Source organism: Oncorhynchus masou, unplaced genomic scaffold, assembly GCF_036934945.1.
Source record: "Oncorhynchus masou masou isolate Uvic2021 unplaced genomic scaffold, UVic_Omas_1.1 unplaced_scaffold_24___fragment_4___debris, whole genome shotgun sequence".
Taxonomy (NCBI): Eukaryota; Metazoa; Chordata; class Actinopteri; order Salmoniformes; family Salmonidae; genus Oncorhynchus; species Oncorhynchus masou.
The window spans coordinates 485,393-494,741 of NW_027016551.1; the positions used below are offsets into that span (position 1 = coordinate 485,393).

Below are 9,349 nucleotides of genomic sequence, written 5' to 3' on the forward strand. Positions count from 1 at the left end.
GTTGAGGCCAAACAGGTAAACAAATGCAGATGGCAGGTCTGGAAGATATTTTTAAGACAACAGCCTCTTCCAGCACAATAACCGTGAGGATGCCAGCTTCGACGCCTCTGGTCTGGCTCTTCTCTGGAGCAGTGTCCTGGTTAAAACAAGGACAAAGGGTGCGAAGCATTCCAAATGAGTGTAAAATCTACATTTCCCAAGCAATGAATTCTGCTTTATAATGAAGTTCTGTTTCAAATATTCAGAGGTGCTTTTAATGAAACACTCACCACGCATGTCTTCAGTAGCTTTGCTGGATTTTCGCGAACAAACAAGGGGAGGCCTTCCAGGACTATTATCTTCCTCTGTGCCACAATGTTTGAGGTCGGAAAAACAATACGCAAAAGAAAACAATATGATTTATTTGTGAGTAATTTGTGGCATTTATGATACCTTAAATGCAGATATTGCTAAAACGTGATACGTTGCTGAAAGATTAAGCATTTTGAGGTACTCCCTAGACCTACCATACACCACCCGCACATTTAAATTGGCAGACTGAGTCCAGAACAAACCACAGCTAGTGTCAATTCTGAGAGGGAAGTGAAATGGATCAGTAATTTTTGGGGTTGAAAATCATGCCCGGAAGATTTTCCTGTCCTATAAATAGAGTTGTGTCTGGCTTTCACCAGGATATGATATACCTGTGTTCTAAAATGGCAAGGTTAGACTAGGCTCTAAGCAAGGGCAGTCAGGTGTTAATATACAACATCTTGGATCTCCTGTCCAAGAGCTCCCCTTCTGGCTCGGTACAGTTTGAGGCGAGTGCTGGTTTAAAGATGCTCTGAATGTCTCCAGCAGTTTCACGTTGGTGATGCACTTAATTTCAACACAGATCTGTTGATGGCAACAAAGAGAAACCTAATCAAAGGCCTTAGCTGAAAGGATTTGTTTAGAATATTGCATCAATAAGTTCTTGAACAATACCATTGATTTTTATGTTATGTTTAGTAATTATCTCTGAGTTAAGTACATATTGAAGCATATGAAATATGGAAAAGTGCAAAATATCAACAATAACAAAAATAATATATTCTGTGTTGCACTTTTAGAAACGTTTAATACTGTCTGTATATATAAAAACAGAGACAGCAAGGGTTCAAACTGTAGAACGCAGTTCATACAGTTGAATATAAAAATGTATTTTTTCAAACATAACTATGCTACATTTTATCTCTGGGACCCTCAGACATGACAAATCAGAGCAATATTACTGAATGTACAGTGGTGCAAAAACGTATTTAGTCAGCCACTAATTGTGCAAGTTCTCCCACTTCAAAAAATGAGAGAGGCCTGTAATTGTCATCGTAGGTACACTTCAACTATGACAGACAAAATGAGAAAAGAAAATCCAGAAAATCACATTGTAGGCTTTTTAATGAATTTATTTGCAGATTATGGTGGAAAATAAGAATTTGGTCAATAACAAGTTTATCTCAATACTTTGTTATATACCCTTTGTTGGCAATGACAGAGGTCAAACATTTTCTGTAAGTCTTCACAAGGTTTTCACACAATGTTGCTGGTATTTTGGCCCATTCCTCCATGCAGATCTCCTCCAGAGCAGTGATGTTTTGGGGCTGTTTCTGGGCAAGACGGACTTTCAACTCCCTCCAAAGATTTTCTATGGGGTTGAGATCTGGAGACTGGCTCGGCCACTCCAGGAATTTGAAATGCTTCTTACGAAGCCACTCTTTCGTTGCCCGGGCGGTGTGTTTGGGATCATTGTCATGCTGAAAGACCCAGCCACGTTTCATCTTCAATGCCCTTGCTGATGGAAGGAGGTTTTCACTCAATCTCATGATACATGGCCCATTCATTCTTTCCTTTACATGGATCAGTCGTCCTGGTCCCTTTGCAGAAAAACAGCCCCAAAACATGATGTTATACCCCCATGCTTCACAGTAGGTATGGTGTTCTTTGGATGCAACTCAGCATTCTTTGCTCTCCAAACACGACGAGCTGAGTTTTTACCAAAAAGTTCTATTTTGGTTTCATCTGACATTCTCCCAATCTTCTTCTGGATCATCCAAATGCTCTCTAGCAACCTTCAGACAGGCCTGGACGTGTACTGGCTTAAGCAGGGGGACACGTCTGGCACTGCAGGATTTGAGTCCCTGGCGGCGTAGTGTGTTACTGATGGTAGGCTTTGTTCCTTTGGTCCCAGCTCTCTGCAGGTCATTCACTAGGTCCCCCCGTGTGGTTCTGGGATTTTTGCTCACTGTGATCATTTTGACCCCACGGGGTGAGATCTTGCGTGGAGCCCCATATCGAGGGAGATGATCAGTGGTCTTGTATGTCTTCCGTTTCCTAATAATTGCTCCCACAATTGATTTCTTCAAACCAAGCTGCATACCTATTGCAGATTCAGTCTTCCCAGCCTGGTGCAGGTCTACAATTTCATTTCTGGTGTCCTTTGACAGCTCTTTGGTCTTGGCCATAGTGGAGTTTGGAGTGTGACTGTTTGAGGTTGTGGACAGGTGTCTTTTATACTGATAACAAGTTCAAACAGGTGCCATTAATACAGGTAATTAGTGGAGGACAGAGGAGCCTCTTAAAGAAGAAGTTACAGGTCTGTGAGAGCCAGAAATCTTACTTGTTTGAAGGTGACCAAATACTTATTTTCCACTATAGTTTGCAAATAAATTCATAAAAAATCCTACAATGTGATTTTCTGGATTGTTTTTCTAATTTTGTCTGTCATAGTTGAAGTGTACCTATGATGAAAATTACAGGCCTCTCTCATCTTTTAAGTGGGAGAACTTGCACAATTGGTGGCTGACTAAATACTTTTTTGCCCCACTGTAAGTACATTATTTACCTTCAGAGGTGAATGTACCAAACCAGTTGATGTGATAAAAGTGTTTTGTGGTTGTGCACTCTCTTAAAAAAATAGCATGGTATTTTTTCACCCTAATAGCTACATTCAATTGGACACTGCAGTTATTTTAACAAGAATTTAAGCTTTCTACCCATATAAGACATGTCTATGTCCTGGAAAGTTGGCTGTTACTTACGTCATTGTAGTCACATCAGCCCACCATAGCAACAACCGTCCCGGTTTAGGGACACCAATCCCGTAGTTAAAGGTACAGACACAATCAGAGTAAAGACGGGGCCAGTTTGCTCCTCCTATTTGACAGTGTTTCAGAAGGACCTCTTGATTGAAGTGGACAAATTTGCAGAATTTACATTGCATGTGTTCAAGTTCCTGCAAAAAAAATGCAACGATTGGTTAGCTGGCAACTATGTTCCAATTTAAACACTGGCTTCTGGGTTTCTAGGGTGAATACATATAAATAAACAATGCTAAATTATTCATAATTTATTAGGAATACAAATGAGAAAATTACAATCAATAGAAAGCGAATTGTAATAATACTAATGACCACATTACTGATAAACGTATAAATGCAAAATCACCATGATGGTATTCAGGAACATAAAATAAATATAAACCCAAAGGGGCCACATGTTTGACACCTCTGGTAGTCTAACCTTGAAAAAAAGAAAACATTGTCTCTTTGCATGTTTTGTAGCTTGTTTTGGCATATGTCAGTGTTGACTTATATTCCTTATGTGGCAAACACAATTAAATACATGATTGGGGCAGCAGGGTAGCCTAGTGGTTAGAGTGTTAGACTAGTAACCGAAAGGTTGCAAGTTCAAACCCCCGAGCAGACAAGGTACAAATCTGTCATTCTGCCCCTGAACAGGCAGTTAACCCACTGTTCCTAGGCTGTCATTGAAGTTAAGAATTTGTTCTTCACTGACTTGCCTAGTTAAATAAAGGTAAAATAAAAAATTCCTACAAAGATATGGTATAACATATCTTAGACAATATATGGCCCAGATGAGTATTATAATAAATGTGTATGTTCTGAAAATGTAACCTATACAAAAGAAAACAGGTTTGATAAATAGGTTTGATATTGTTTTTAAAAGTCATATAAAACCCCAAGACAATTACTAGAAGATACAGTACAAGTCAAAAGTTTGGACACGCCTACTCATTCAAGTTTTTTCAGTTTTATTTGTACTGTTGCCTACATCGTAGAATAATAGTGAAGACATCAAAACTATGAAATAACACATATGGAATCATGTAGTAACCCAGAAAGTGTTACACAAATCAAAATATATTTTGTATTGAGGTTCTTCAAATAGTCACTATTTGCCTTGATGGCAGCTTTGCATATGCTTGGCATTCTCTCAACCAGCTTCACCTGGAATGCTATTCCAACAGTCTTGAAGGAATTCCCATCTGCTGAGCACTTGTTGGCTGCTTTTCCTTCACTCTGCGGTCATACTCATCCCAAACCATTTCAATTGGGTTGAGGTCGGGTGATTGTGGAGACCAGGTCATCTGAATCAGCACTCTCCTTATTGGAGAGTCACCAATACAGTGTTTACACAGTGCTGGAAATATTTGATCTCAAAAAGCAAATCTGTGCCAAACAAGGTAAATATATCTATGAAATATTTCCACAAGTGTAGTAAAGTGCCTTCAAAAATACAGCAAGATTGAGAAATAGGCCTACTTCCACTCCGATCTTGACAAACCATTTCTGTATGGACCTCGCTTTGTGCACAGGGGCATTGTCATGCTGAAACAGGAAAGGGCCTTCCCCAATCTGTTGCCACAAAGTTAGAAGCACAGAATGTCATCATCTAGAATGTCATTGTATGCTGTTGTGTTAAGATTTCCCTTCACTGGAACTAAGGGGCCTTGCCAGAATCATAAAAGACAGCCCTCGACCATTATTCCTCCTCCACCAAATTTGACAGTTGGCACTATGCAAAATGTTGCTCAACAGTGAAACACTTGCAATGTTACATGATGGAATAAGAGTTTGCCTTATGATAATTTGAAATACATTTTTAAACCATAATTCAACCAAGCTTAATAGGTGTACAATTTGGCAAGCACAAATTACTGTCTCACAAAAAATATGTATTTTATATATTTTTTACTTTTCCCCCTTCTTCTCCCCAATTTTGTGGTATCCAATTGGTAGTTACAGTCTTGTCTCATCGCTGCAAATCCTGTACAGACTCGGGAGAGGCAAAGATCAAGAGCCATGTGTCCTCCGAAACACAATCCAACCAAGCCGCACTGCTTCTTGACACAATGCGCACTTACCCTGAAAGCCAGCCACACCAATGTGTCAGAGGAAACACCATACACCTGGTGACCGTGTCAGGGTGCATGCACCCGGCCCGCCACAGGAGTCACTAGAGCGTGATGGGACGAGACATCCCTGCCGGGCCAAACCCTCCCCTATAACCTGGACGACGCTGAGCCGATTGTGCACCACCCCATAGGTCTCCCGGTTGCAGCCGGCTGCGACAGAGCCTGGACTCGAACCAAAATCTCTAGTGGCACAGCTAGCAACTGCGTTGTCGTGCCTTAGACCACTACGCCACTTGGGGGACCATAACTGTTTATTATTGTGTCTAAAAATGTTTAATTGATGGTTAAAGTAATTGACCCATTGTTAAATTGCTTTTATGTGAACTGTTGATGAACCCATTTTTGCCATTGGGCCCAGGCATCAGATTCCCTTTATTGCAGAGTTGATTTATTAATGGATTTCTTTCATTGATCCCTAATATTCTGGACCCCTTCTCTTGATATATTCCATTGAATCTGTTGAAAATTCAAATTAAACACCGTATTCAAAGGTATGGCTTTAGATAAATGTACTGAAAACACTATTGAACTCCATGATCAAATTGGTCTTCCACCCAGTGGGTGTGTTTTCTGGGATTTAATTAAATGTATTCAGTGCATGCAAGAGAGCCTCACCCCAGAGCGTGTTACTCACTTGCATACATTAAGTCTGAGTACCAACTACTGAGAAGTGCTTACATCAAAGCGTAAGAAAGTCTGTCGAGCCCAATGTCACAACTTCCGCCGAAGTCATTTTCGACTTGGCACCATCATTGACTTTCAACTTGGTACCATCATAGGATACCACCTTTCCAACAAGTCAGTTCGACAAATTTCTGCCCTGCTAGAGCTGCCCCGGTCAACTGTAAGTACTGTTATTGGGAAGTGGAAACGTCTAGGTCCAACACCGGCTCAGCCACGAAGGGGGTAGGACACATACACACAAGCTCACAGAACAGGCCCGCTGAGTTTTGAAGAGCGTTGTGTGTAAAAATCGTCTGTCCTCTGTTGCAACACTCACTATGGAGTTCCAAACTGCCTCAGTAAGCAACAAGAACTGTTCGGGAGCTTCATGAAATGCATTTACATAGCCGAGCATCCGCACACAAGCCTTAGATCACCATGCACAATGATTTACACCAGGAGTGGTGTAGAGCTTGCCGCCATTGGAGTCCGGGGCTGTTTTTCATGGTTTCCGGCTAGGCCCCTTAGTTCCAGTGAAGGGAAATCTAAACACTACAGCAAACAATGACATTCTAGACAATTCTGTGCTTCCAACTTTGTGGTAACAAAAGTTTCAGCATGACAATGCCCCCGTGCAAAAGCGAGGTCCATACAAAAATGGGTCGTCGAGATCCGTGTGGAAGACCTTGACTGGCATTGAACCAGGCCTAATCGCCCAACATCAGTGCCCAACCCCAACCGCAAGTTCCCATAGCAATGTTCTAGTGGAAAGCCTTCCCAGAAGAGTGGAGGCTGTCATAGCAGCAAAGGGGGGACCAACTCCATATTAATGCCCATGATTAGGGAATGAAATGTTCGACGAGCAGTTGTCCACATACTTTTGGTCATGTATGCACTCAGTGCATTGTATACAGCCTTATTCTAAGTGGGGGGTTTTATTTTAAAAAATGTCTCATCAATCTACACATAATATCCCATAATGACAAAGTGAAAACAGGTTTTTGTTTTTTTGTGCACATAACTATTCAGGCCCTTTGCTATGAGACTTGAAATTGAGGTCAGGTGCATCCTGTTTCCATTGATCATCCTTGAGATGTTTCTAAAACTTGATTGGAGTCCACCTGTGGTAAATTCAATTGATTGGACATGATTTGGAAAGGCATGCACCTGTCTATAAGGTCCCACAGTTGACTGTGCATGTCAGGGCAAAAACCAAGCCATTAGGTCGAAGGAATTGTCCGTAGAGCTCCAAGACAGGATTGTGTCGAGGCACAACACTCTTCTAAAGGACTCAGACCATGAGAAAGAAGATTCTCTGGTCTGATGACACCAAGATTGAACTTTTTGGCCTGAATGCCAAACGTCAGGTCTGGAGGAAACCTGGCACCATCCCTACGGTGAAGCATGGTTGTGGCAGCATCATGCTGTAGGAATGTTTCTCAGCAGCAGGGACTGGGAGACTAGTCAGGATGGAGGGAAAGATGAACAGAGCAAAGTACACAGAGATCCTTGATGAAAACCTGCTCCAGAGTGCTCAGGACCTCAGACTGGGACGAAGTTTTACCTTCCAACAGAACAATGACCCTAAGCACACAGCCAAGACAATGCATGAGTGGATAAGGGAGAAGTCTCTGAATGTCCTTGAGTGGCCAAGCCAGAGCTCGGACCCGATCGAACATCTCTGGAGAGACCTGAAAATAGCTGTGCAGCGACGCTCCCGATCCAACCTGACAGAGCTTGAGAGGATCTGCAGAGAAGAATGAGAGAAATTCCCCAAATACAGGTGTGCCAAGCTTGTAGCGTCCATACCTTGAAGATTCGATGCTGTAATCACTACCAAAAAAGTACTGATCAAAGGGTCTGAATACTTATGTAAATGTAATATTTCAGATTTCGTTTGTCCTAAATTTGCTAAAATAATGTGGCTTTGTCATTATGGTGTACTGTGTGTAGATTGATGAAGGGGGGAAATATCAATTTAATCAATTTTAGAATAAGGCTGTAAAGTAATAAAATGTGGAAAAAGTCAAGGGGTCTGAATACTTTCCGAATGCACTGTATTCTGATCAACTGGCGTGCTCTTGTGTCAGAAAAAAAGTACCACATTAATAAGATATACCTGGCCAAAGATTTTTTACCAAATACTTCGATACTGTGTTTTGCCTTTGTAGGGCAGTGTACTATACCCTACTGTAATGTACTCTCCTGTATTGTACCCTACTGTACTGCATGTACTGTACTGTACCCTACTGTGCTCTAATGCACTCTACTGTACTGTGCTCTATTGAACTGTGCTTTACTGTACTATATTGTCCTCAAGGTTACTCTACTTGAGTTCCTTACAATTGAAGAAAGGGCCCTTGGACTCTTGATCTAGTGGACTTGACCACATAAACTCGGTCTTTAACTTCTTATGGTATAGGGGACGCTTGCTTCCCACTGGGACAAAAGCCAGGGAAAATGCAGTGCGGCAAATTCAGATAAAATGATATAAAAATCAAACTTTCATTAAATCACACATGTAAGATACTAAATTAAAGCTACACTCGTTGTGAATCCAGCCAACATGTCAGATTTTAAAAAGGCTTTTTGGCGACAGCATAAGAAGCTATTATCTGATGATAGCACAACAGTAAACAAAGAGTAGCATATTTCAACCCTGCAGGCGCTACACAAAACGCAGAAATAAAATATAAAACTCGCCTTACCTTTGACCAGCTTCTTTTGTTGGCACTCCAATATGTCCCATAAACATCACAATTTGTCCTTTTCTTCGATTAATTCCGTCCATATATATCTAAAATGTCAATTTATTTGGTGTGTTTGATCCAGAAAAAAACAGCTTCCAAATTGGACAAAGTCACTGCAAAATATTTCAAAAGTTGCCTGTAAAACTTTGCCTAAAAATTTCAAACTACTTTTGTAATACAACTTTAGGTATTTTTAAATGTTAATAATCGATCAAATTGAAGACGGGTCTATATGTTTTCAATAGAGGACGAGAGGAACAAGTGCCTAAGAAATATTGTTTCCCAATGAGAACTCACTGAACAGACAGACCTAAAAAAAGCATTCTGAACGGTTAGTCCTCGGGGTTTTGCCTGCTACATAAGTTCTGTTATATTCACAGACACGATTCAAACAGTTTTTAGAAACTTCAGTGTTTTCTATCCAAATCTACTAATAATATGCATATCTTATATTCTTGGCATGAGTAGCAGGAAATTGAAATTGGGCACGCTATTTATAAGAAGTTAAGATAATGGGCATAATGCCAACCCAGAGATGGGGCACCTATCTAGGATATATAAACAGGTCCATTGTGAGTGTCTGATTAGGATGTTGTAACCTGTAACATGTTATACCTGAGTAAAGGATTATGCTTGAACTTTTACCGAATTCTCTGACGTGAGTTATTCAGAAATTAACCCAAAGTCCAGCTCTGCAGAATTA

General features: G+C 40.8%; 1 long non-coding RNA gene across 1 annotated transcript; it reads right to left on the reverse strand.

Annotated features, from left to right (window-relative positions):
- On the reverse strand, positions 1–8,886 carry LOC135538785 (uncharacterized). The gene is made up of 4 exons (XR_010455485.1): positions 8,605–8,886; positions 3,057–3,250; positions 270–876; positions 1–136 (listed from the first exon to the last, which is right to left on the reverse strand). It is a non-coding gene; the product is annotated as an uncharacterized LOC135538785 (long non-coding RNA).
- Positions 8,887–9,349: the final 463 nt, after the last annotated feature.